This window comes from Pan paniscus, chromosome 11, assembly GCF_029289425.2.
Source record: "Pan paniscus chromosome 11, NHGRI_mPanPan1-v2.0_pri, whole genome shotgun sequence".
Classification (NCBI taxonomy): domain Eukaryota; kingdom Metazoa; phylum Chordata; class Mammalia; order Primates; family Hominidae; genus Pan; species Pan paniscus.
The window spans coordinates 80,628,712-80,650,793 of NC_073260.2; the positions used below are offsets into that span (position 1 = coordinate 80,628,712).

The window sequence follows — 22,082 nt, forward strand, 5'->3', positions numbered from 1 at the left end:
CATTCCAGACAGAGGGGCTAGACTGTGCAAAGGTTCTGAAATAGGAGTGAACTTGGCATGTTTAAGAAGCTGAAAGAAAGATTAGGGTAGATGGAGTATAGTGAGCAAGGGGCACAGAGACAACACAAGGTTGGACAGTACCAGGTTGTATAGGTCAGAATAAAAAGTACAGATTTTATCCCAAGAGTAATCAGGAGCCATTGCAGAATTTTAAACAGCAGCAAAACATTATCCACTTTACATTTTGGAACACACTAGCTGCTGCATGGAGAATTAACTGGAGGTGAGAGTAAAATCTAGGCGACCTGTCAGGGGTGACTATTGTAAGTCTAGCAAGAGATGATGGCAGTCCACTTAAGGTACTGGCAGTGACAATGGAAAGGAGTGGAAAGAAGATGTATTTTGGAAGTGATGACACATATCTGATATATCTGTTATATTGATTATGGTTTGGATGCAGGAGATTGTCAAAAGAGGGAAAAAAAAATTAAGAATGATGCCTGGGTTTCTAACATACACAATGAAATGATGGTGATGATATTTACTTTTGAAGACTGGTGAATGGGTAGGAAAAGCTTTGGGATAAAGCCAGGAATTCACTTGGACAAATTAAGTTGTTTAGGAGACATCCAAGAGATATGTCAAATAAACAGTTAAATATGTACATCTAGAGATCGGTGGAAAGATCATTATTAAGCAAGGGACAAGTCTGAACATTTAAGACGTTGGAGAGTCAGTTTCTTTATAAATGAAATGGGGCTAATAATATCTACTTTCCTAATTCATACAATTGTTATAAGGATCAAAATAAAATAATATATTAGTAACCACTTTGCAAACATACATACACACATTAAATGTATGAGTATACATGTATGTATGAATAATATTTAGCATTTCAATGGAAAATGTGAAAATCTTTTTTTTTTTTTTTTTTTTTTTTGAGACAGAGGCGCACTCTGTCGCCCAGGCAGGAGTGCAGTGGCGCAATCTCGGCTCACTGCCAGCTCCGCCTCCAGGGTACACACCATTCTCCTGCCTCAGCCTCCCCAGTAGCTGGGACTACAGGTGCGTGCCACCATGCCCAGCTAATTTTTTGTATTTTTAGTAGAGACGGGGTTTCACCGTGTTAGCTAGGATGGTCTCGATCTCCTGACCTCGTGATCCACCCGCCTCAGCCTCCCAAATTGCTGGGACTACAGGCATGAGCCACTGCGCCCGGCCAAAAAACCATTTCTGTATACTTGAATTTCTACCAACTATATTCACACATTGTTGCCTTAGAACATGTTAATTATACCAGTTTTTAACAGTTAAATCAATGAGAATTCGTCCTTTGACTCTCATGATGTGTAATTGGCTCTAGATTATGATTTCTATGTGTCTGTTTAACCCATGTGTGTGATTTCTACGTGTCTGTCTAAGGAGGTATAAGAGGTATATATAAAAGTAGTTCTGAGCATAGAAAGAGGGCAACCAAAATTGCCAAAGTTAATATTTACTGAACTATATATAATATTCAAAGGTGAATACCTTTGAAAGTCAAAAGGTAGGACTTCCTTCAACAAATAACAAGAGTCTATAGAAAGATACTCTTCCTTGTACTTCCCTTCACTTTCCTTATCATACGACCCCATGAAATCATTTTCTCCAAAGAAACAAGAAATATTTTCCTGTTAAAATTTCCTGTGTATGTAAAGGACACTCCTTTGGCCTCTAAGAACACCATTCCAGGAAGATGCAATGTGAGTGTTGACGTTCCAGTAACTTCTGAGGGGTTAACCCTATTTATACAGAGCTCTGTCTCTTTGAACAGACCTTCTGGAGTCATAACCAGGCTAATTGATCCTCTCCATGGAATTGCTCTGCCAGACAGAGTCTGGTGCCAATGCTATAAAAATGTAGAGATAGAAAAAGAAAAGTACTGGAGTTTTATCACCAAATATCCTAAACTGACAACCAGATAAAGTGATCAAAGATAATAAAGCAAAACTTCTGGAAACCTGTCATGGAGCAGGAAGTATTTGTCTCAATGACCAATTTCTGCAATAGACTTGGTCAGTTGAGCTTCTTTTTAAAGCCAGTTAAAAGATAAAATACATTACTACAGCTATTGTAAGTAGTAGTAGTGGCATTTTCAGAAACTTATTAATCTTTATCGTTGCAGTAGACTCTGAGGGTACCTTTCAGAAATGTAAAAATAAAATTATCAATAAGATGTTTGAAATTATCAAATTAAGCTTTTTAAAATTTATGATGTTAATTGATTTAATTGCTTAAAGATAGTCAAGACTATAATCCTATCTAAATACCAATTGTTAGAATTCATTATTGTGAAGAATATTGGGTGTCTTTAAAAAGGTTAGGTTGGCAGGTCGAGGTGGCTTACGCCTATAATCCCAGCACTTTGGGAGGCCCAGGCGGGTGGATCATGAGGTCAAGAGATCGAGACCATCCTAGCCAATATGGTGAAACCCTGACTCTACTAAAAATACAAAAATTAGCTGGGTATGGTGGCATGTGCCTGCAGTCCCAGCTACTCAGGAGGCTGAGGCAGGAGAATTGCTTGAACCCAGGAGGCAGAGGTTGCAGTGAGCCAAGATTGTGCCACTGCACTCCAGCCTGGGGACAGGGTGAGACTCCATCTCAAAAAAAAAAAAAAAAATGCCGGGCGCGGTGGCTCACGCCTGTAATCCCAGCACTTTGGGAGGCCGAGGCGGGCGGATCACGAGGTCAGGAGATTCAGACCATCCTGGCTAACACTGTGAACCCCCCCCCTCCCCCGTCTCTACTTAAAATACGAAAAAAAAAAAAATTAGCGGGGCATGGCGGCGGGCACCTGCAGTCCCAGCTACTCAGGAGGCTGAGGCAGGAGAATGGCGTGAACCCGGGAGGCGGAGCTTGCAGTGAGCCAAGATCATGCCACTGCACTCCCGCCTGGGCGACAGAGCAAGACTCCGTCTCAAAAAAGAAAAAAAAAAAAAAAGGTTAGGTTGATGTGACTGGAATTTGAGATAGACACGTAGAAGGCGTTCTGAGTTTAGGGTGATGCAGTGGGTTGGGTAGTAGAAAAGATTAATCTCTCAGTGGGTGGGGACACAATTTTTCTTGGGTGTATAGCCATTAGTAGGACAAAAAGGGGCCCATTTTAACCATCTTCCCTATTCTAGTGATCTCCTGATCTCCAGAATTAATTCACAAGATCTTCTGTTTACATTTATTATTTCTTCATTCTTATTGTATATATGATATATTTGCACACTTTTAGTTTTTTCCTGGTAATGAGGAGTGATCCATATATTTGGAGACCCTTTCTCAGAGTCTAGGGCATGACCTGTGAGGTTCTAAATACACGCATAAAGTAGCTTACCCTGAAACACTTCTCATGAGTATTGCAATCACTGCAAGGGCTCTAATTCAAAACCAAACTCTTTCTGCAAATTGGAAATAAAAAAGCCCCTTCTTCCAAGTGGACCTGCTTGGGGAGTGCAGCTTTGAGAACTAAGCAGAGGCCGGGTGGCAGCTTCACTCACTGCGCAGTGAGCAAACTGCACAAACGTCCAAACGCGTGGGCCCCGCGTGTTCCACTTTCAGAGAATGTGCTCAGAACAGTCACTCCCCCCTGCCTCCATCTGGCTAAACTTCTGGGCAGCCTCACAAGATGGCAGTTCCTTTGTGGATTTGCTTGATCGCAGTTCAGAGACTCACTCTCAGCTTTACAGCCTCAAACGGGAGACAGATCCATTTACTTTAACCCAAGTCAGGAGTTACCAAATTTAATTTTGACTCAAGTAATATGTGCCACAGAAACCAGAATTCTTTGTGCAAGCACCATGTGCACATCTCCTTACCTTAAGAAAAAGGATTTGCCTTCAGAAGGACGATATCTGTCAAGTGAATCAAAAGCAAAGAGCATCAGATAAAGATGCCCAGGTGTCTGCAGCTGACAGTAGAGGTGGTTTTACCAATAGGACCCAAAGTGCTCTAGCTACAACTCTTTGAATTACCAAATTAGGGGAAATCTGACCAGGGGCTTTGCCAGTGCTGTCAGCCAGCATACTAAACACCCACTGCAGCCAGCATACTAAAGTAAACACCCACTGACTAGGATGTTCTCTTCCCACATGGCACTTGGAAAGGTACAGCCAATGCGTGTCTCACTGGTACATCTCTCAATGATAAAACATCCTCTCTTTCTGGCAGGCAAGTTTTTTTTACTTTGCATATTTTATGACACTAAACTAGTCAGTCCTGGAGGGAAAGTTGTCCCTCTCACGATTCTGTATATCACTGCTACTGTCCCTTGAGCTTAAAGTTTAACTTTCAGAGGAAAGAATTTTTCCCATTTTTTGCAGCTTCTTGGGGGATACCATACTGTCCCAAAAACAATGTGTTTCTCACCAATGCAATGTGCTACTCACACTGCTTCCAGAACTGCAATAACCTTTGACTGACAGTGATCAGATTCCCAGGAATCAAGCAGCCATTTGCATACCTGCAGATTCCCTGGTCAACTAGGGTTAGTCACATGGCAGCTTCAAGAGGCGGCCCTTGTCATGACTAAGACATTCTTACTGTGTTGCCCTTCTCATAACTAAGAATGTCTACATGGCAGGCACCTTCTTTTGATGAATTTGTTATTATCAAGTTGGCAACCAATAGTGATGTAACAAGGAGAAAGCAATGTATTTAGACTTAACTGAAAATAAACACCACCAGAGGAAAAATGTGCCCATTCATAAAGATGTTTATACTAATAGGGCCAGTAGAAGAAAATTATTTATTTAAAACCCAAAACATTTCTCTGAATGATAAGTTTGACCTCAGCTTCATGTCAGAGTTTAGTAGAAGACTGTATCTCTATGTATTTTCATTTTCCCATTAATATATGCTACACGGAGAGAAAATAAATAAGTAAAAACTAAGTCAGTGAGGTAAATGAACTGATGTGAATTCCTTATTCATGTTTTAAGCTTGGCAGCAAAAAATGATTGCCAAAAAGTACAGGTGCTCATAGATCCCCAAAGTCAGCTGTTTTCTGTAAACATAGTTTCTAGACGATTAATAACATGTTGTTGGACCACATTCTTGGGCCATTGCTCTGTTTTCTCATTAGATCTCCTGCATGTGCATAAAATATCTCTTCTTATTTTAGTGGATGGGAATTGCTGCCCCTTCCTTATAATGGTCATTTTTTACCTTTGAGCAAATTGTTAAATTTGTTATTGATCAGGAATGAAAATAACTATCTGTTGTTTTCCAGGCCTGAAACCTGGAAAAATTTATCAGACTTTTCTAGTTGATTTGCTGTTTTTGAAGGTAAAATACCATCTATTACTCAGAACTGTATTAAACTGTCCACTCACACCTCTTCTAGAATTGTGATTTTCTGTTTTCTACTTACACAGAAAATAGTAGTTAGTTTCTCCTATGCCAAAAGCAATGGGCTAGACAGTGAGGAGAATGGAAAGTGAGTTAGGTGCGGTTCCTGATCTGCAGGAATTTGACATTCTGCAAGGATGGATAGAAAAGCCATGCACACAATGGCCAAAATGTGAGGCCACATTAAAATGGGGGCCATGGGGAGAAGGACCAAGTCCTCTAGAATCTCAAAGGGAGAATCGTGTCCAGCAAGCACGGTCAGGGAATGCTTTCGCCACAGAGGGGAGGCATCTGAGTTGGGCACTAAGCCACGAGTCAGATTTCAGAAAGCACAGATGGGGGATGAGGTGTGACCAGCAGGCGGAATGGCATGAGCAAGGGAAGAAGCAGAAAAGCACAGGGAACATACAGTGATCCAATTTGGCTGGACCATGGTGTACTGTAGGGAGTGATGGTGCTTGGGAGGTAAAGGTAAGTTAAGGTTAAATGGCAAAGAGCTTTGAAAGCTTGAATAAAGCATTTAAACTCTTTGGTGAGCAACAGAGAATAACTGATCATCCTTATCAACATGCAGCTTAGCGTAATTGGTCAGAAAGTCATGTGCAATGTGAAAAAGAGGGAATGAGGAGGAAGGCAGGGAAACAATGGTTGATGTCATCCATCTAGGAGATGATGAGTGGGCTTCCCAGTAGACTGCAATGAACAGAAGAAAGTCTGAATGGTCGGAGGAATTTTTCTATGCCATTTCTTACTCAACCTATTCTCTATTTTTCTGGCTACAAGAGTCAGAAAAGCTAAAATCCATGATGGGATTCATCAGTCCAAAATGCTAGATGTGATTTCTAGGAAACTACAAAATCTGAAGGGGCCACAGTTGGGTGCTGAAGTCAAGTTGCAGCATTAAACTTCTAAACCCAGAAAAATAAGGACAACTGAGGGCAGGAAGAGTCCTTAGAATAGAATTTTTTTAATTTTGTGATTTATTTTAATGATAAGCTAAAAAAGTTATGAAATATACTTGGGGCCACATGGATAACCACCTTATAAGTGAGTATTTCCACTTCATTTTAGTGTCTGTGCTTTCATTTTTCTATTGCATCATCAGCAAGTGATACTACTTTAATGTACATGGGCTGATGTAGAGAAAGCTGCGGAGGAATTAATATAAAAATGACACACGTGTGCCAATTGAAGGCCAAGTGAAATTTGGTAAATGATGATTTCTTAATGGTCCGACTAAACAAATAGGAAGATTGAGTTTATGATACCAAAACTGCACAAAACTGAAGACTTAGAGTTGCATTGGGGTCAGTAACTATGTTTTCTTAAATCAGTGTAGAATTTGGATTTCATTGGTTTAGTAATTTTCTTAATATTTAATTTGTAAATCAATTTTAATTTTATAATTGTTTTGTATCTATAAGAATAACAAGGCTGAGCACGGTGGCTCACGCCTGTAATCCCAGCACTTTGGTAGGCCGAGGCAGGTGGATCACCTGAGGTCAGGAGTTCAAGACCAGCATGACCAACGTGGAGAAACCCCATCTCTACTAAAAATACAAAATTAGCCAGCATGGTGGCACATGCCTGTAATCCCAGCTACTCAGGAGGCTGAGGCAGGAGAGTCGCTTGAACCTGGGAGGCAGAGGTTGCAGTGGGCTGAGATCACGCTATTGCACTCCAACCTGTGCAACAAGAGCGAAACTCCATCTCAAAGAAAACAACAAGCTTATATATAGTTACATTTGCAGAGATATAAGTAACATTATCTAAAAAGATATCAGCTCATTTAATGAGGGCAGAATGAGTGAAAATGTTGTCCACTAAAGTAAGCCCGTATATTACTTCTGTTTGGAAAACACAGCCCTGGAACATACATTTGGCCTTGTGGTTTGCTTTTATAGGTGAAGGTACGTTGACCGCTTAAATGGTCAAGACAAAGGGGACACTCATACATTTCATATTCTAAGAGTTCAGCCTGCTCGTCTGTCAAGTTGTAAATGTCTAAATTAATATATGCAAGAAAAATATTTTATTTAGTACCTATTTGTTTGTTGCATTGAACTAGCTTATTTATTATGGGATTTAACCAGGTAACCCCTCCTTTTCAGTGTATGAAACAAAGTAATTGAACCTAGATTTTGAAAATATGTATTGTAGAAAAAATTCTTCATATATTTCAATTTCGTTTTTTATTCCATTCTAATTTCAATAACAGGTAAAGTCAGAAAACATAATACACTCTTGTGGTAGCTCAACAGGCAAATAAAATCAGCATATCAGTCACCACTGGGATGATATTATTTTTAGCATGGCTGATGTGGTTTAGTTGGACTCTCTTATTACATTAATTGGCTACCAGTTCTGCAAAGCGTAATTAGCACCACTATTCATATCTCAGCCCATGTGCGAATTTGGCAGCACTGTCAGCAAAACACACCTGTTTTCCAAGTCTAGGATAACAACTGAGCAACAACTGACTGATATCCTGAATTATATTAAATATATTTAGAAGTATGTCTGACATGTGTTCAAAGGAGACAGTATTGAAATTTTTTTTCTTGTGCTCATAACCATAATAAAGAAATATGTAATTTCCTGTGAGCTTCACAAATTATTAACCGAGTCATCTTTAAACTATCCTGAGATATTCATCCCATTATCTCCATTGTGTAGATTTGGAGATGGAGACACAATGGGAACAAGGGTCAGGATGTGGTGTCTTAAGCTTTAAGGCGCTGCAGCTTGTCACATTCTTAAAGTTTCCTCCTTGCAAATAAAGCCTCATAATAAATGCTTCCAGCAAGTGGTGGAGCGTGCGTGACAATTTAAGAATGACCAGTTTTAGAACAGGAAGTCAATGGAAAATGTTAGATTAGTGTTTATATAAAGGTAAGTGTTTAAAATAAGACAAGTTATTGAAAGTAGGTATCTAGCACAAATAAAGAATCCAAGTAATGCCAAATACACAAAATTCTAAATGAAAAAATTACAGGATTCTATCTCATCTTTTGACTCCTAATGACACCCTCTCAGTCTCTCAGCCAATTCTCATGCCTACATATCATCTCAATTGGTCAACAAGTGAAAGAGCCGTAACATAGTGAATTCTTGAATACACATTTTTTTCTGGTTTCTCAAAGCAGCCTATTTCTACTTAGCTGTATTCTCTCTTCTGGAAGCACACTCAAGTAATTAATTCCAGATCCCTAATCTGTTTCATACTAAACAAATTGCAACAGTTTCCAGTCTACCCACTCTATTCCTTTATACCAACTCTGCATGATTCAGGAGTCTGGTTTTCTAAAAGGGGCAGCTTATTTTCAACCGCAACCAGCAATATGCTCCTAAAATCATGATGAATCAGTCCTATAATCCACCAGATCCTTATTCAGTGTGAATTAAGTAATGTCAAGGCCCACTCCTGCTCCAAAATGTCAAATTGTCTTTTCTAGCTACTGCCTTAGTGCCAGAAATATTATCAATACTCCTAACTTTTAGAATGAAGCATTATACCCTGAACACTCCTATTAACATTGTAAATTATGTAGATAACACATTAACCCACTGATTATTAAATTTTTATTATTTATTTATTTTCATATAGGGTTTCACTCTGTTACTCAGGCTGGGGTACACAGTGGCACAATCATGGCTCAGTGCAGCCCTGACCTCCCGGGCTCAAGCAATCCCCCCACCTCAGCCTCCTGAGTAGCTGGGACCACAGGCACACACCACCATGCCTGGCTAATTTTTTTAGTTTTTATAGAGACAGGGTCTCACCATGTTGCCCAGACTGGTCTCAAATTTCTGGGCTCAAGCCATCCTCCCACCTTGGCCTCCCAAGGTGCTGGAATTACAGGCATCAGCCATCACACCTGGACTGATTATTAAATAGAAGTGTGGAAAAGAATCAGTGAAAATACACACACTGAGCCTCCCCTTCCAGAACATGTGATTCAGTAAGGAATTCAGAAATAAGTGTTGCTTTGGAAAATCATTTTAGGCCTAATGTTCATCCTAGCTTCAGAGCCACTGCAGTAATCCCTCATTAAGTATCCAAACACAACAGAATGAATTTGTTCTTTTTAAGTGCCATGAAATAATAGGACAAGGTAAGTTTGATGGCGAGATAGCAGTTAGCAAAGAAAAAAGTAGGCCAGAACAGTTTGCTTTGGGAAAAACTCTGGAGTTCAGGGGACAAAATGAAGAAACTGAATACTGGGAAGTGTGAAGGGAACTAGAATAGGAAGAAGAAAAGCTTTGAAACTACTTTCTATTAGGTTTCTATTAATAACTTATGCTGAGGTGGGCATCAGTGTTGAACATTTCCAGCCTTAAAAGTTCTTTAAAACTGTGAAAAATAGTTAGCAGTTCCTCAAAAAGTTTAAGATAGAATTACCAAATTACCCACCAATTGCATTCCTAGATATACACCCAAAAGAACTGAGAACTGGTGTTCAACTGCTTGCACATCAATGTTCCTGATAGCCCCATCCACAATAGCCAAAGGGTGGAAACAACCGAAATGCCCATCTTTGATGAATGGATAAACAAACTGTGGTATATCCATACAATGGGATACTAGCCATAAAAAGGCATGAAATACTGATATATGCTACAACAGGCATGAACCCTAAAAACATGTTAAGTGAAAGAAGCCAGATACAGAAGGCCACATATTGTATGGTTCCATTTCTATGAAATATCCTTTATAATCAAATCCATAGACACAGAAACCAGGGTGGTGGTTTCCAGAGGCTGAGAAGGGTGATGGCTTACATGGGAATGGGAAGTGGTATTAATGGGTATAGGGTTTCTTTTAGGATGATGAAAAAATTTCAGAACTAGATAGTGGTGATGGTTGCACATCATCTTGAAAACACTTAATGTCACTGGATTAAACACTTAAAATAGCTAAAAAGGTAAATTTCATGATTCATATATTTTATCAGAATTTTTTGAAGTGCTTTACAGGTGTACATTTTTTATCCCTACTCATCTCCCTTGCCTACGAACCTTGAAGAAATATCCTCACAAGTGAGCTTCCCGTGGGCCTGCTGGTGCTTCTGCAGACATCCCTCCCTTCAAACTTGAGTGCCCAGACAGGACTGAGCAGGTGTGAACAAGAAAGGCTGCTCAAGTGCAGATCTCAAGTTACCCTGTGCCCTGGATGAGGAGATGGGTGGAGGAAAGTGATAAGAACATCTGAACAGTGTGGCTCCCTGAATGTCACTGGGCTTTATGTGATTAAGTTTCCCCCACACTCTGGAAACTTCAGGGATTGACAGGCAATGACTGCAGCGTGCACCCTGCAATTTAAACACAACACAACAGAAAGGAGGATTCCAAAGCAGACAAAATGCCAAAGAAAATTGCCCTGTGAGAAGGCACTCTCTATATCCTTAGAGTCAGCATGAAAACAAAAGTGCCCATTTCTTTTTCATGCCACCCAGCTCTGCCTTACTTGTCATCTACAATGCAGAAATGTGGGGAAAAAAAAAAAGGAAGCTATTTTCTGGGGATTCAGAGAATTCCCTACCTACCTAATGACTGCCCTCTAAAACATTCAATTGTAAGACTTGAACAGTAGAGAAAAATGTTTTTCTAAGGGGAATCTGTCTTCTGATTATAGATACAGACAGTCCCTCATTCCATTTCTCTGTGGCTGCTCTCTATGGGTTTACATTAGCCAGGTCTTCGATTCATAGTTCATCACAGCTGATTGTCCCTGTTCTGTTCAGATAACTTAGATAAACAGAATGCACTGCTTAAGTGCACATGTGATTGGACATAAGCAAAAGGAAACTTTTAAAAATCTGTAAGTCAAATTCAAGTTTTGTAAATGTATTTTAAGAGAGTGTTGAATGAAAGGTCGACAAAAAGTTTATAAAGATTATTTTAGGGTGAAAAGATTATTGGTTATATGTGGTTATTTTTCCTTTTCTTATATGTTTCTGTATTTTCTGCAGTAAGTACATCTTTGTCATTTTTAATGTAATAAATTTTTTAAAGAACGATGTTATTTTTGGTCTGATGTTAAGTACATGCCTATGAAAACTCAACTGAATTATTGTTACTGTTCTATTTCCTTATAGTCTTCGTCAATCCCCAATTGGCTCACATTTTTCTGGCTATTGGGGTCTCTATTGTGGATTCTTAACTTTCTACATCTTTTTCCACTTGATATCTTTGATAAATACAGGCGATTTTTAAGAAGATGTTGAGGTCAGTAGCATAATCTGTCGATTTAAAACAGTGACTAGGAAATGGAATGAAGTCCAATGAGAGATATGTTCATTCAGAATTTTCCTTTACATGAATTTTTTATTGCAGTATAATATACTTACAGAAGAGTACAAATAAATGTACAGCTAAATCACAAAGTGAACTCACCTATGTAATTGACACTTGAGTTGTGAAATAGACCATGTCCAATACCCAAAGGCCTTCGACATGCCTGCTCCAATTCCCAGCTCCTGCCTCCTCCCCAAAATTAACCACTATCCTAATCTCTAACACCACAGGCCAGGATCGCGTATTTCTAAACTTTATATAAATTAATCAGTATGTATTTTTGTGTGTCTAGCTTATTTCATGCAACATAATGTTTGTCAAGTTTGTCTGTGTTGTAACAGTAGTTCCTTTTTCATTTTCATTGTTTTATAATGTCTCTTTGTACACCTACAGCACAGTTTATTCTACTGTTGGTGGATATCTGGATTGTCTCCAATTTGGAGCTGTTATAAATCATGCCACTATGAACATTTTATATGATTTTTAGAGGACCATATGTATACTTCTGTTGCCAACTTCTGTTGCCCAATTTATACCTGGGTGTGAATTATTGGGTCATAGGGGCATGTGAATGTTCAGTCCACATAGACATTGCCAAACAGTATTTTAAAGCATTGTACCAATTCATACTCTCACCAGTTCTATAAGAAAGTTCCAGTTGCTCTACCCTCTTACCAACTGTTGATATTTCCAACTTTTTAATGTTCACCATTTTATCAGGTATGTAGTATATGGTTGTGATTTAAATTTGCATTTCTATGTTGAATTATAATGGGATTGTTAACCTTTTCATATGTTTCTTGGCTATTTTGGTGATCCTCTTTTATGAACAGTGCCTGTTCAAGTATTTTGCCCATTTTTCTATTGGATTGTCTGTATTTTTTGTGTTTTAAAATACATTCTGGATACAACTCTTTTAACAGTGATATGTTTTACAAATGTATTCTCTTCTAGACATGTGCTTCTGCCAGGGTATAGGAAAGATCTTAATGCATCAAGGATGGAGATAATCAGAGCTGAAATGCAGTCCCTGTGGTGGATGATCTATTTTCAGGTTATTTATTTATTTATTTTTTTTTTTTTTTTGAGACCGAGTCTCGCTCTGTCGCCCAAGCTGGAGTGCAGTGGCGCGATCTCGGCTCACTGCAAGCTCCGCCTCCCGGGTTCATGCCGTTCTCCTGCCTCAGCCTCCTGAGTACGCCCGGCTAATTTTTTTGTATTTTTACTAGAGACGGGGTTTCACCGTGTTAGCCAGGATGGTCTCAATCTCCTGACCTCGTGATCCGCCCGCCTCGGCCAAAGTGCTGGGATTACAAGCTTGAGCCACCGCACCCAGCCCAGGTTGGTTGATTAGTTAGAGACGGAGTCTTGTTCTGTCACCCAGGTTGGAGTGCAGTGGCGTGATCTCTGCTCACTGCAAGCGCCACCTCCCGGGTTGACGCCATTCTCCCGCCTCAGTCTCCCAAGTAGCTGGGACTACAGGCGCCCACCACCATGCCCGGCTAATTTTTTTGTATTTTTAGTAGAGACAGGGTTTCACCATGTTAGCCAGGATGGTCTCGATCTCTGACCTCGTGATCCGCCCACCTTGGCCTCCCAAAGTGCTGGGATTACAGGCATGAGCCACCGCGTCTGGCCCAGGTTATTTACTTTTAAGATTTGGTTCTTCAGAATCCCAAATGAAAGCCTGGGATGACTACTAAGACCCTTTCTCCTTGGCAGGTCTTTAATTCCAATTATTTCATCCTAGTCCCATAAGAGTACTTAAATCTCTGCTCAGCCTCTTGGCTTCTCCATACTAATTGCAAATCAGCAGATTTCCCTACTGGAAAAGTCACATGGGGCCAAATGTCCTCTCTGTCCTTCCTTACTTGCTGGGAATCTTGGCCTGCAAATCCTCACTGCTGGTTTTTTTGTTTTTTGTGGGTTTTTTTTTTTTTTTTTTTTGTAGCCTTAAGATATTTTAAAACTTCAAACAGATGAATACACACACAAACATATATATGCATATATATGTAACATGTATGTATGAACACGAAGATTGACTATAACAAGCTTGTTAGCCAAGTTTTAGAAACAGAACTTCCAACCAAACTTTTTGGTGGTTTTGCTTTTTGGTTTTTTGGTTTTATCGAGACGGGTTTTCACTCTGTCACCAGGCTGGAATGCAGCGGCATGGTCATAGCTCACTGCAGCCTTGACCTCCTGGGCTCAAATGATTCTTCCACCTCAGCCTCTTGAGTAGCTAGGACTACAGGCACATGCCACCACCCTCGACTAATTTTTTTTATTTTTAATAGAGACAAGATCTCAGTATGTTGCCCAGGCTGTTCTTGAACTCCTAGGCTCAAGCAATCCTCCTGCACTGGCCTCCCAAAGTGCTACGAGTACAGGCATGGGCCACTGCACCCAGCCTAAACTTTTCTTCAATTCTGTACCTCTTTTCTAATGAGCTGGTACAATTGTTACCATTATACAATGAGAGTTACATAATGTACTGTGTTTTACTCTGAGCCTACATGTTGAAAATCAGAGCTTATATTCCTGGCTTTTTCAGCTTATAATTTCATGATTTATTTTTCTCCCTATTTTTCTACCCCTTTACCACATTTTTAACCTGTTACCCTGTATTTACCTTTTAAAAATCTTATTTCACTAATAGTGTATAAGCCACCCCAATTCATTTTGGCTATAGCTAGGGTGGATGAACGGATAGATGGATGGGTAGGTAAATACATAGATATACCAGGTTTTCAAATCCCAAATCAATCAAAATTCTATCATTGAAAATATATAACAAAATCAAGTCCACAGGCAAAAGCATTTAACAGAATGGTCTAGCTGTAGAAAAATCTCAATTTACGGCCGGGCACAGTGGCTTACACCTGTAATCCCAGTACTTTGGGAGGCTGAGGTGGGCGGATCACAAGGTCAGGAGATTGAGACCATCCTGGCTAACATGGTGAAACCCCATCTCTACTAAAAGTACAAAAAAATTAGCTGGTCGTGGTGGTGGGCGCCTGTAGTCCCAGCTACTCAGAAGGCTGAGGCAGGAGAATGGCATGAACCCTGGTGGCGGAGCTTGCAGTGAGCCGAGATAGGGCCACTGCACTCTAGCCTGGGTGACAGAGCAAAACTCTGCCTCAAAAAAAAAGAAAAAAAAAATTAGAAGAATCTCCATTTACAATAAAACTAAGAAAAAAATATTTTTAAACCACTAGTCCTGGCTCAGAGGTGATACAGAAAGACCTCTGTGGCATGCCTGTACTGTTCACCTGTACCTGTGGCGAGCAGGAGAAAGAAAGCCCGGATAGGAAACCTGGATGTCCACTCCTCATAAATAAGAAATGGTTCAACTCTAGACAGTGGACTTTTGAAGACTTTCTAGATAGAAGGTCCTTAATTCTCGCAACTGTAAAAGCTTCTGGATTTCTTCAAACTTCTTTTACGTTCAAATTAAAATTACACTGAAATACTATTGCCTGTACTGGTAGAAATGCAGAATGACACAACTCCATTGGTGAACTATTAGAAATGTCCAGCAGGATTTGATACATATTTACCCTTTAACCAAGCAAACCTACTTCTAGAAATACATCCAAACGATACACTAGCTTCATTATTGTTAATCAGAAAATATTAAAGATCATATTTATATAGCTATTGCAATACAATCAGTAATAGCAAAAAAAGAAAACAACCCAAATATTCATAAATAGGAAACTAGCTAAATAAATATAAGTACATTCCTACAATGTAGTATCATGTAATACTGTGCAGCTGTAAAAATGAATAAAGAATATCTTTCTATATCACTATGAAGATGTCTCCAAAAACACTATTAAATGAGAAAAGCAAAATGGAGAAAAGTATGCATGCAATGATGTCATTTATCCAAGGAAGAAAGAGAATATAAATACACACACACGTGTGCACACACACCTTTAAAAACAAAGCAATGTGGAGAGGTAGGGTACAGACAGGGTAAAAGGGATGAGGTAGATGCTGGACTTATTTGATTTTGGAATGCTGTATGTGTTTTATAAGATTACAAAATAAATTTTAAGCAAAAAATTTCTAAAAACTTAAAGCAAGATAAAATAAATTAACCTAGATTTTGTACTGAAGTGGTAACATTAACATAGAAAAATTATTTCAAGTGATTTTAAAGCATAAAAATCAGACTGCACGTTCTTAGACGAATATACCTGAAGGACAAAAAGAACTTCTTGGAAACTGTTTTCAGTAATTCTAGAGTCTGAATGTTTGTGTCTCCCAAAACTAATGTGTTGAAATCTAAACCTCAATGTGATGGTATTAAAAGGTGGGACCTTAGGAAACGATCAGGGCTCCACCCTAGTGAATGGGATTAGTGTCCTTACAAAAGAGGCCTAAGGGAGTTTCTTTCCCCCTTCCACCAAATAAGGACACAATGAGAAGCACAGTCTATGAAGCAGGAAGTGGGCCCTCACCAGACATCAAGTCTGACAGTGCCTTGACTTCCCAGCTTCCAAAACTGTGATAGATAAATTTCTGCTGCTTATAAACTACCCAGTTTATGGTATTTTAGTATAACAGCCCAAATGAACTAACACAAGTCATTACGTTGTTTGTAATCATATTAAATTTAATATTCTGAAAATATTATTTATAAGATCAAACTAAGAAATATTCATGTTAACATCATTAGGGGATAAATGCTTGAGGGGATGGATACCCATTCTCCATGATGTGCATATTCCACATTGCATGCCTGCATCAAAACATCTCATATATCCCATAAATATATACACTTACAGCTAGGCACAGTGGCTCAGGCCTATAATCCCAGCACTTTGGGAGTCCAAGGTGGGTGGATCACTTGAGGCCAGGAGTTCAAGACCAGCCTGGCCAACATGGTGAAACCCTGTCTCTACAAAACTTGGCCAGGCGTGGTGGCGTGCACCTGTAGTCCCAGCTACTCGGGAGGCTGAGGAAGAAGAATCACTTGAACCCAAAAGATGGAGGTTGTAGTGAGTCGAGACTGCACCACTGTACTCCAGGTTGGGTGACACAGAAAGCTCTGTCTCAAAAAACTGTATATATATACCAACTATGTACTCATAAAAATTTAAATATATAGGCTAAAAATTTTAAATATATATATCCCAATGATACATACATCATTAGGGTACAAGATTTTCAGCAAAGAGAAACAAGACATTTTCAAGTTAAATTAAAAACTTGGTAATTCTAAATATCAATTTGAAATACCAGTATAAACTTAAGATGTATTTTCTCATTAAAAAATACACAAATACATTTCCTAGCTCTGTCCATTGAAAAGGCTTAGAAATAATCAGCATTCTATTAGCAATAAACACTCTAACACTCAGATTGTGGTTTCTAAATACCTTTTCCCACCAAAAGGAACCAGCTATATTTGAAGAAATGGCCCATTCTAGATGAACCTGGAACATTTTGCCAAACTAGAAAGCAAGAAAACTATCACATGCTATCATAATTGTCAAAATGGTCCAGGAGCCAATTTGAAAAGCATTACAGTGGCAAAGATGGAACAATGTGAACATTTAATATTAATCATCACTGCAATGGGCCAAACATGGTGACTCACACCTGTAATCCCAGCACTTTGGGAGGCCAAGGTGGGAGGATCACTTGAGGCCAAGAGTTTGAGACCAGCCTGAATGACACAGTAAGATCCCAGCTCTTAAAAAAAAAAAAAAAATTTAAATAATCAAGCATGATAGTACCTGCCTGTAGTCCTAGCTACTCAGGAAGCTGAGGCAAGAGAATCACTTGACTCTAGCCTGGGCAACACAGTGAGATCCTGTGTCAAAAAGTAATAATAACAACTGCAATGGATTAAAACATTTGTATATGTTTAAATGCATTAGATAATTATTATTCTAAAATAAATACTCACTGGCCATCTTTGGAAAGTGTTAGGGAATTAATTTAATATTCTGAAAACTGATGAATCAAAAGAAAGCATCAAGCAATACCTTTCCTCTCCTATACCAACTATACTTGAGGATAAGCAAATAGTTAATGAGGAATAGTATATTTCTTTACAGAAATATTCCAGCTTATAAATCAGGAAGGAATTACTGAATTGTATTATCATCATTTTTGCAAACTCTGATAAAATAATGAACGCAGAAAATGATCATTATTGGCTCCTAACATCAACAAAAGAGAGATAACCAGATATATGTCTCCTTCTGAAAGTAGATACCACCACTTATACAGAGAAGCTTGTGGACCACCCAGTTTCTAATAGATATGTAGAGGAATAAGAATCTCACTAAATGACAGTTTGAAGATGCAAAATCAAGAATGTGAAAAGTTCTACAGGACCAATGACCCAAGTTTTTCAACTAACAAATTGCAAAGAAAAAAAAATAAGTGAGGAAGAGACAACCTATAAATTAAAAGAGAATTGAGAGACATATCAACCAATTGCAATAGACAAACTTTATTCTAATCTTGATTTGAACAATTGTTTAAAAAATAGATTTCTAGCCTATCTGGGGAATTTGACCACCAATTAGCTGTTTGATGATATTAAGGAATTATTATTAATCTTATGACAATGGTAACATAATTATGTTGTCTTAAGAGAGTCCTTACCTTTTAGATACATACTAAAATTATGAATAAAATGATTCAGTGTCCTGGATTTGCTTCAAAATGATCCATCTGCGAGTAGTAGCAGGGAGTTAAATAAAACAGGATTTGCCATGAGTTGAAAGTTGCTCAACAGGTGATGAGAATATGGATGTTCTTTACTGTTTTTTTTCTCCTTTTTGTGTAAAGATAGTAAAAGTTTAAAATTCCAGAACAATCACAAATATCCAAATTATCCATCTTCGATTTAAAGGTATCTTATTTCTCTGAATGAATATTAAGGCTTGGAAGAAAACACCTATTTTATAGCTGAATCAAGAAAGACCTCATGTATTAATAGATCCATGACCAACCATTAGAAAGAAGGGACAATATTATTTTAAAGGATCTTGGCAGAATTTCTCATAAGAACAGAACTGTCTTTTGTTAAGCAAAAAATGAGCCATTTAGGTAGAACAATGGTGGTAGTCTAGAAGAAAATAGTAGAAGAATGAGAAGAATAAATGCCTTCTTATGACTTTAAAAAATGAGAATTGGGACATGCACAGGAAGCTGAGAAGTGAATGGCCTCAGAAGGAAGGAGAAAAGATCTAAGGAAGTACAGACAGCAAGGGAACCCAGCACCCTGGAAGGAAGTCTTTTCCATAAAGAAATTTTCCCCTTGGCAGGTGACCAACAGCAACCCAGGTGGAGGGGGCAGAGAAGGAGCCAGTGATGCTGCCCAAACCTGGGACTTATTCCCTCCACTGGGAGGTCAGTACAAGCCAAGTTCCTGGTGGGGTCACACTGAGAACATTTGGCAGGTTGTGCCTCTATGACGTGACGTGATCAGTCCGGAGTGACGCTGATGGCTCATCATGGATCTGATTGGCACCAGGTTCTTGTCTGTACCAAGTTGGTGAAGCCCTTCCAAGCCCAGGTGGGCTCCCTGTACATTGTCCTCGGGGGGCTCCAGGACCAGCAGCATGGAGGCTCCATGATAAAGGCACTGGTGCTGAACTGTGTGGAAGGGATGGATCTGCCCTTGTGAGAACAAGCCAAGCGGGAGCAGAGGCAGTACCAGCGTGTGAGGGACGGCGGCCAGTACGACGTGCAGCCCAGTAACACCCCCTACCTGCTTCTGAGGCCAAAGCCTCCCAAGCTACGGGAGCGCCCCAGAGCATAAGCGCTTCCCCAGCGACTGCCTTGTCTGGACCCTGAAAGCAGAGGGGCAGGCGGTTAATCCAGCCCCTTCCCCTAATTTGGGATTGACTCAGAAATGAAAACTCAGAAAACAGGCCCCAAATCCAACACTCCATACCCCCACCCCCCACCACACCAGGGACTGCAAGTGGCCGAGCTCCAGGCTGCTGAGGCTGTGCCTTGTGTGGGGTCATGGAGGGTTTCAGAAGGCCCTGGTGAATAAAGCCCCAGAGGGCATGACCTTGAAAAAAAGAAAGAAATTTTCAGTGCTAGCTATGGCTATGAGACTATGTAAAACAGGGATGGCTAAAATTCAATTTTGAATTATCTGCTGTGCTATAAGGTGCCGTGACCCCCCAACCCTCCACTATTGCCAACCTTCAGTAAAAGCAAGGCTCATGCAGCCATATGTGAGTGGTTCTTGGAAAAGAACCAAAGACAGCTGCTGTTTATGTTGAGCTGATATAGGCAGAAGAAAGAGACAACTGCAAAAGAGGAAATGTGTGGTTAGCAGAAGCAGAAAACTAGAGCAACATATGACTGAGAGATATGGACACTCCTCAAGAATCCTCAGATATGGATGGAAAGGGTGGTGAGAAGCTTATAGGTAGAAGCTCAAGCCAGTTCATTTGACAATTAAAAGAAAATGTAAATACATAATGAAGGATGCCTCCCCAAGGCTGGAAGTTGGAAATAACCAAGAAACGAACACCTGGAGGACAGTTAGAGGGTGACGTAGACCACCATGTTCTGTAATCCCATGCTGTTAATTTTGAAAAAGACCCAAGAGATCATCCAGAATGGCAGTTTTAAATCTCGTCCACAAAACTCTGGGTTTCTCATACGTGACTCAAGGGCTTCCAGACAGCCCCTTTGTTTAGGTCTGTCTTATTCCCTTCACACTGTTATAACAAAACACCATAGATTGGGTGGCTTATAAACAACAGACACTTATTTCTCATAGTTCTGGAGGTTGGGAAGTCAAAGATCAAGGCACCAATAGATTTGCTGTTGGGTGAGGGCCCACTTTCTGGTTCATAGATGGCACCTTCTTGCTGTGTCTTGACATGGTAGCAAGGGATCTCTCTGAGCCCTCTTTTATAAGGCAACAATCCCATGCATGACATGCTCTCATGACCTAATCACCTCCCAAAGGCCCCACCTCCTACTACCACATTGGTAATTAGGTTTTAACGCAGGAATTTTGGGTAAACACAAACATTCAGACCATATCGGGCACCTAATCCAATCCTCGCTTCATCCAGAAGAGTTGAATCTATATTACATCTTAAGATTCCACATCAGATGTTATTTTTAAAAAATATTTTTGCTGCTACAAAGAAGAAAGAAGCAATGATATCATCTAATCTCCTCGCAATACAGAAAGGCAAAGTTGAAGAATGCTAAGTAAGTTGCAACAATCACACAGCAGAGTTGATAATAAAAGCCCGTTCTGATTTTCACTCTGCTCATTCCTCCTTCTCAGCTTCGAGACTGACAAAGGTACCAACAGAAAACAGATGTACACTCACAGTTAGATTGGCTTCTGCAGTATTACGGGTTCTCATCAGACAGAAGTCACCATTGTCCAGATATCAGGAGTCTTCTCACTGCCATAACCAGGTAGTAGAAAAAGGCTTATAGGCCAGAGGAAACTCCTGCCCTCTTTCTGCCTGCTGCAAATATCTATTCTAATACAGGTTCAAGGCTCTGAAGAAAGCTTGAGGCTGACAGAAAAGTCTCCAACATTTTCTTAATCTATCCTCCTGACAAGGGCTCCAAGGATGTCTTGTTTCCACTCCATGAGACAGTCTGAACTGCCTTCCCTTACATTCCCGCAATTTGTATCTAACAGAGTCAACCACCATCTCTCTACCAAATTTGTACCTCCTAAGCCAAAAATTAAATTTTAGGAAAGTTCCAGGCATAATGGAAAGAAGACTGGATTGAGAACCAAAAGACCTGGGTCAACAGGACAGTTCTGCCAATTCGCTGTGTGACCGGAAGTTAAGTTGATTAACTGTGGGTTTCAGTTTCTTCATCTGTAAAATGGTTACAATAATACTTACCTCATAGTGTTATTGTATGAGGAGCAAATGAAGTAAGCCACTTAAAACAACTAACCCAGGACATGTGAGTCATTCCATAAACATTGGTTGATTTTTTTTTTTTTCACATTTTAGTTCAACCTCACAAAGAAGTACTACAGTACTTGCTTGGCAGTCTATCATTGGTACTCAGCTAAAGCGAGGAGACTGGCAGCAGCCAAAAGGGCTGTGAAGAGGGATTTCTTGTCTGTGACTGAATTCTGGATGTGTTTCCTAAGATGCTGATGTGTCCACACTAAAAGGCAAAGATGTTTGCCAGTGTCCCTCCAGAACATACAATCTGAAGAAAAAAGGCAGAGTTGTTATGTGGTCAGAGTTGACTGTCCGCCCAGACCACTCTTCCTCTGCTGGTCTCTTGTGGTCCAGGGAAAATGTTGGCATCACAGAAAATATGTCATTCTGTTGGTTAAAGCTTGGAGAGTGAGTCAGCCATATAGTGCCTCATGAAGCAGGTGAATCCAACCACCTCTAAAGGAAATTAAG

General features: G+C 39.7%; 1 pseudogene; it reads left to right on the forward strand.

The window, feature by feature from the left end:
* The first annotated feature begins 19,023 nt into the window (after positions 1-19,023).
* On the forward strand, positions 19,024-19,474 carry LOC134728515 (CST complex subunit TEN1-like; annotated as a pseudogene).
* The last annotated feature ends 2,608 nt before the right edge of the window (positions 19,475-22,082 follow it).